Raw genomic sequence first — 6,810 nt, forward strand, 5'->3', positions numbered from 1 at the left:
ATTGTACCTGCTATAAACGTGTGACAGGAGAGTCATTTTGTGACAGTAATCCAGTGCTCCTTAGACAGCCGAATTGAACTAAGGAATAATTCTTGATGACAAATCTACTTGGCGGTGGACAATACTACAAGGAATATCACAGAACAATATAATGCAATAAAATACAGTAATCCTGCAGTAAATACAAAAATGTTCCTACATTTTTAATGTCCGTCTATTACGCTCTTGAAGGGCCCTGAGGCCTTCTTCATGCTTCCCTGGGTTTTGTGACTTACTTTGATTGAAATTACTTAATCATGCAACACTCTGACTGAGAAAGCCATAGCATACGATTCACATCATTTTCACAATGATCAGACTTTTTAGTGCCCTCGCACCCTGTATAAAAGCAACTGCATTTGTTATGTTTGTCTACTCATTAAGCAGGTGTTTCCTTTAATTTGTCATCTGTCTGGTTTTGAATTCAACAAGACTTTTCTTATATGTTTATGCAAATACAGAAGGACAGTTGGCACAACTACTGCAAAGTAACAGAAGGCATAATTATGGTGCACAAAAGCACAAAGTTAAGAAAAAGCCATTTACTGGGCTTGTTTGTTCTTTTTTTTTGTTTCTGCTGTGCTTTCTCATCTAAAGAAGACAATGATAAGCATTCTTTACGTGCCAGCACCGGCTTGGGAACAAATAGACTGCCCCTTCCATCCATCTACCCATTTATTTCCCTTTCTTATCCAGGTACTCATCACGGTGGCAGCAGGTTCTTCTGCCTAGCCTTCTCCTCTAGCTATTCCTCGGGGATCATGAGGAGCTCCTGTGCCAGAGATAATATGTGATCGCTCCAGCATGTTCTAGCTTTGCTTCCAGTTGGACCTGCCCACAATAACTCCAGAGGGAGCCATCGAGGAAGCATCATGATCCAATATTCGACTGCTTTTACTGGCTGTGTTCAATGTAAAGAAGCAGTGGTTCTTCTCCAAGATTCTACTGGATATCTGAGTTCCTATTGTTGCTCATAAAGGTGAGCAGAGAGTATCCTGCAAAAGAAGCTTAATTTGACTGCTTGTATCCGCAATCTAATTCTTTCGGTTTCTAAACAGATCTCATAACGTCATAATCAAGATCTCTTCCAAACTAATTCACTCATTCTCTACCAGGCAGTTTAAGCATTTAATAGGCATTGGAAATCTGTGGTTACCCTGACTGAAACTTGTTAAAACCCAACTCAAAAAAAGTCTCTTCCAAGCAATACTTTAAACTGATCCACAGATAAAACAGACAAATGTAAGTTTCGGCAGCTTTTATTGAACAGTTACCCACCGGTAGCTTGGTAACTTACAAAACACTGTGTAAGTCATGTGCCTGCCTCACAATAAAAGCCTTACAGCTTACCTTACAGCAGTAATTATTACTCCACTTCAACATTTACTTGTCTCTATTCACAGTTACTACAGCTACTATATTTTTAGGTCTGATTCTTTAGTGCTGAGAAACTAACCTTTCACCCTACAGTAGCGTGATAACAGGAAAACAGATACTTGGCTGAAAAAAGCAACCATCAAGCTAACAGAGATGAAAAACAGTCTTTGGGGTTAGACATGACACTTAGCACAATGGCATTAGTGTACTCACACAAGTATCCAGTGAAGCATACACACACACAAACACAAAGTTGAGAGCCCTGTGGAGCAGCTGATTAATATCATGGGAATTCAGCAAGAATGTCCCCACAAGGATAACATGTCAATGCCAGGGCAGTAAATAATGCTTTGGTGGATGATTGTGAGTGAAAGAATGTAAACAAAAGAACAACTGGATGATGTGATTACATTCTACGAGCAAAACTGTTTGATCATGTTTTTTGAAATATTCCATCATTCGATACAACAGCTGTGACCACAGATTGGTGAAATACAGCTGTATTTATCCAGCAACAAACAAGGGCAAATCTGAATTATATTGTTTATTTCAGCTACAACTACGGTTTAAAATTCTAAAGGAGAAAAGACTTCATACTGAAGTTTAACTAGCCTATGCTCTGCAAAAAATGTGAGTTCTTATTTAATTAGACATCCAAGTCATTGTCAGCAGTAAGTACCAATATGTAAAAATTTGTTTTGCTTAGCATCAGCTGATCCTTGGTGCTTGGACAATTTCTGAAATAATGAATGGAGTCATGAAGATTCCTTTACAGTGAAAATGTATGAGTGTATGTGTAATCCCTACAAAGAAAAGCAGACAATAAATTCCAACCCATCAGTCCTTTATAGAGTTGAGCTACTGTGCAGAGTTTTGGAAACACTGTATAAATGAAACGCCAGCCCATGGGAATCTTTTTAATTACATTATAAAAAATGAAAAATTTGCTTCCCCAAACACCAAATCAGATAAACCATTCTAACAGCAGACCTGCTCTCTGAGATCAAGCCAAACAATTTATCAGCAATATGCGTAAACATCCTTGCAAATGCACTCAAGCTCCCAAGTGGCCGGAATAGTGATAGACATAGAGGGATTGAGATGACTTCCACAGAAACATCGAGAGAGAGAAGAAAAGGCAATAAATTGATAAATGGAAATAAGTGGTGTTAGAAGAGGACAGTAAAATTGAAAACAGCGAGGTAGAATGAGAGACATTATAAAAACATCACTAGAGTGTTAATTTGGTAGCAGTATAAAGCCGCTCATGCACTATTAAAAAGCAGACTCCTGCAGGGATATTGAAACAAATAAACACTCCACAAACCTCTCCACATCATGCAGATGTGATGTTACTGCAGGCACTACAATGTGAAGTGGCACAGACAATGCACAAACAAAGCCCCATAAAGGCCTTAGGTACACAGAGGCCACCAGTGTGGAAGTGAATTTACGTCAGCAAGTCCTTGACGCACTACTGATTTGGCTCCTCTCAAATGCACTGTGAGACAGTTCAGAAGAGCCAAGCGCCAGGGGTCTACATACACCTGTGTTATACACAAGCATGCTGAAAAGAATGCTCTGCTGATGTAACCAACCCCGCTACAAGTAGGGATGCAGTTATGGATAAAATGAGAATCACAATTTTCTTGTTCAGGTTTCTATCACAGTTTTTTAGAAATAAAAAATATGAAATGCATCCTCCCTTACTTTTACACAGACAGAATGTATAATATTCTGAATGACGACTATAACATCAACTTTGGACAACAGAAAGGGCTGGACAACAGCTGTTTACAGGCTGCTGCTTAACTTCAATGGTCAAAACAAGCCACACAGTGTTGAGTCTCATGTTTTGCCTGAATGACTCAGTTTTTAGTGCCTTTGATCATTATCTGTGATGTTAAAAATATCACACTTGCACGCAGTCAGAGAAACAAAAATTGCGCATGTTGGTCATAGCTTGGTAATAAAAACTAGAGGAAATGGTGTCAGCGTCAGCTTGAGAATAGTTAAGCCAACTTCACTATTATTCATCATTTGAGCTGAGAGCATCAATGTACCAAGCAGAGACAAGGGTCTGCCCTTCTTTTCCATCAAGACAAGCACTGATTGTTATCCTGTGCTCGTCTGTGTACAAGGACACAGCGAAAAAAAAGCTTTGAATCTGAGTTTCCTGAACTGAATCATTGATGTTTAAGGCGTAAACGCTAACCTAGCCCTTCTTTACACATCATGAAAAAAACTGGTGTAACACAGTCTTTTCACAGTCCGTTGTAGGTGTAACTCGAGATCTTGGTTTGATACATACCGGATAATGCAGCAGAATCATTGCTAGTGTGAGTTACACTGTATGAAAAGAAACTGCAATTTAAGTATGATAAATCACGCAGTCACATGGACACTGGATATTTCAGGCTGATTCCGACACAGATATTTTTGGATTTTGAAAAAACCAACAACAATATGTTGGCCGATATTCATTTTTTACATCAGAACGTGGAGTGCACTGGTAGCCAAACAGTTACACCATGTAAATAACCACAAGATCCACGGTTCTGTGAGGGCTTGGGACCTTTGTTGCATGTCACACCCCTCTCTCTCTCCCCTTGTTTCCTGACTGCCCCTTCACTGTCAACTGTCAAAAAAAGGGAAAAATAAACTGGTCACTACTCTCTGGTGGACAAACTATGTAACTGCATCACTGATTCTAAACTACCACAAACATTTCTTTGGTATTTCTGAGCAGCAAATCCACATTACTTATTGGCTTCTATCTATACCAATGCTGCCATGTCTGCTATAACATATATATATAACATAAATGTAGAAACATTCTTAAAGAAGGACATGGATTTCATTCTACTAATGCATAATTGGTAATTGTCGTTGTGATTTTGTGTCTTTTCTTCGTACTAACCCTCACACATGACCCAATGAAATAAGAAAGAGGGAAATGCTTTCAGTCTTTTTTTTTTTCAAAGAACCCTTTCTACCACTAGCACAATTTTAGATGAATACTTGTTTACAAGTTTTGCGAGACAGGGGGGTGGATCATGGCACATGGTGGAAGTGGTGATTTCGGGTGTTAAGATAAAGAGATACTTATAGATGCATCTGCACCCACAAGACCGTAGATGCCCACCCACTGTCTCCTGGCAAGCTAAAGTGTGACACGATGAGCAGTTAAGGGAGAGAATACCAGCTTTGTGTGAGAGCATATGCTTGAGGAGATTAAAAAAGGGGGCAAAAGTGAAAAGAGAGGAATAGAATTCAGACCGTCTCCCTCAAGCCTGTTCCTGTGGTTCTGCAGTCAGTGACATCCTCAGGAAGAGCAGGAGAGAGAGAGAGGGTGGGGGTAGTGTGTCAGTTGACTGCGGTGGACAAACACAGACAGAGGTACAATCAGCTCTTTGAGATAGCACTCATCCAGCAACTAAAGTGAGATTATTTAAGGCTAAACTCAGGAACTGGGACTTAACCCTTTTTAAAGTTATCATTAAAACAGACGCCTTCTTGATTACAGGCACTGGAAAGGTTGTAATTTGTAATTGGTTTTCAATCTTGCTGATGAAATGTTGGGGGAATAACAATTATTTTTGTATGTTAAATTAGACGAAAATATGGGACATTCCCTGGGTTTTTCCTGCAGAGAGAAATAGAGAGCCTCGAGCTCTCAACAAAACTCTCGCCAGTGTCTCCGAAAAACAGTATTTTCTTACAAGCATTTCATTCTCTGGATTTGTCACTTGTAACTGCAATTGCAGCATTATGCCGATGTTGTGGCGCTGTATCATAATCAGCACTTTGCACCTGGAAACCAAAACTCCTGAAGACGAAGAAAAGAACTCCAAACGTGCCCTTAAAACAGGCATGTGTCAGGCTGAGGTGCCCTGATATCTCATGGTTGTTTGAACCTGGTTGTTTGGTTATTTTTCATCCAAGCACGTCTAATTTCTTAAAAAGGATTCCTAAATAAACGTTACATCTCATCAGTGTATTGTTTTCAACTTTGCAGATATGGCTCTAAGAATCAGCAATTGCTTTACAATGCAACAGATGGAGGAGAGCCATGAGGGCAGGTGAAACAGCGCACATATCATCCACAGTCAGACTGGCCATCAAGGGCACTGGGAGAAATCCCAGTGGGTCAATGAATCATCAAAAAATCCATGGGGTTCTTCCTGTCCCTGTCTGCCTCTTTATACCAGCCCTCTCTTTGTACCTGTCATTCGTGGTGCAGGCTGGTTCCAGCGCACAAATCCAGGGATACATTTCTTTCCCAGTCCAACTGTGCGGTCTCCATGATTGGAAAGCCTCACCAATGTTTACATGGCTCTTTGCCACCTCTTGCCTGACCATAGCACTTCTATTCTGATTTTTGTTCTTGTGACCTTCTCCTCTTTGACTGTTCCTCAGCCATGTCTCCTTCTTGACATTTCGATTATGTTGTGGAGTATACACATCTCCCCTCTTCTCTTTTTTCCATTTGTCCTACACGAGCCCGAACACCAGAGCTGGATTTTTTTTCTCAGCACACATAGAACAGATAGAGATAGTCACTGAATTTAACAAAAAGTGTGTTGGATTATCTTAATATTAAAGAAAAAACTAGTTGAAAAACTTTGTTTGTGTAATTTATACTAGTATACTGTGAGTTATTAAATAGATGATAATGGTCATTCACATAAATTAATGTCTTTACTTGATTCAATGTAATTTCACCAGTTATAACTGAAAAAGCTTAGTGCAAACTGTAATTTTCTTTGGTGAGCTAAGCAATTTATAGACTAAATTGATCATCAGATTAATTGATAGTGAAAATAATCATTAGTTGGAACCCAACATTTTTATCAGTTGTGATTCTCTGGTGCCAGATGTGAGATTTCTTTAATGTTAACTGTAAATTTCATCATCTGACACTGCAATAACAAAATGTCTTAAATCCCACTGCAAAAGGTGCTGATTGGCTTTGTTTTTGCTTGTTTAACCTTGAACATGCTCCAAATGCCTATTACAGTGAATTCATAAAATTCAAAAAATGACCAAAGCAGTAACAAGAAGGGAAAAAGAAGTTAGTGAAAGTACCAAAAGCGAGTAGAGTCAAGTCAAGTCGAGCTGAGGGAGTCAGTATCATGCGGTGGAAAAACGCTAATAGAGAGAGAGAGAGACACAGATGCAATCATTGCCCCCCATATATCATGAATAACTGCGTCATTTCACCCAAGACACTCACAAAGCACAGCACTACAAAGTACCACATGCAAATCAAATAGGCTATATCCCACTTGGTTTAAAAAAATTCTGAAAACTTCACATTCTCCAGCTAAGGTTGGTAGTGCAGTTGTATTCAGATTAGTAGTGGTTATAGAGGTTAAGGCCCCGAGCAGACAG

Source organism: Seriola dumerili, unplaced genomic scaffold, assembly GCF_002260705.1.
Source record: "Seriola dumerili isolate Sdu_G_001 unplaced genomic scaffold, Sdu_1.0 BDQW01001090.1, whole genome shotgun sequence".
NCBI lineage: Eukaryota > Metazoa > Chordata > Actinopteri > Carangiformes > Carangidae > Seriola > Seriola dumerili.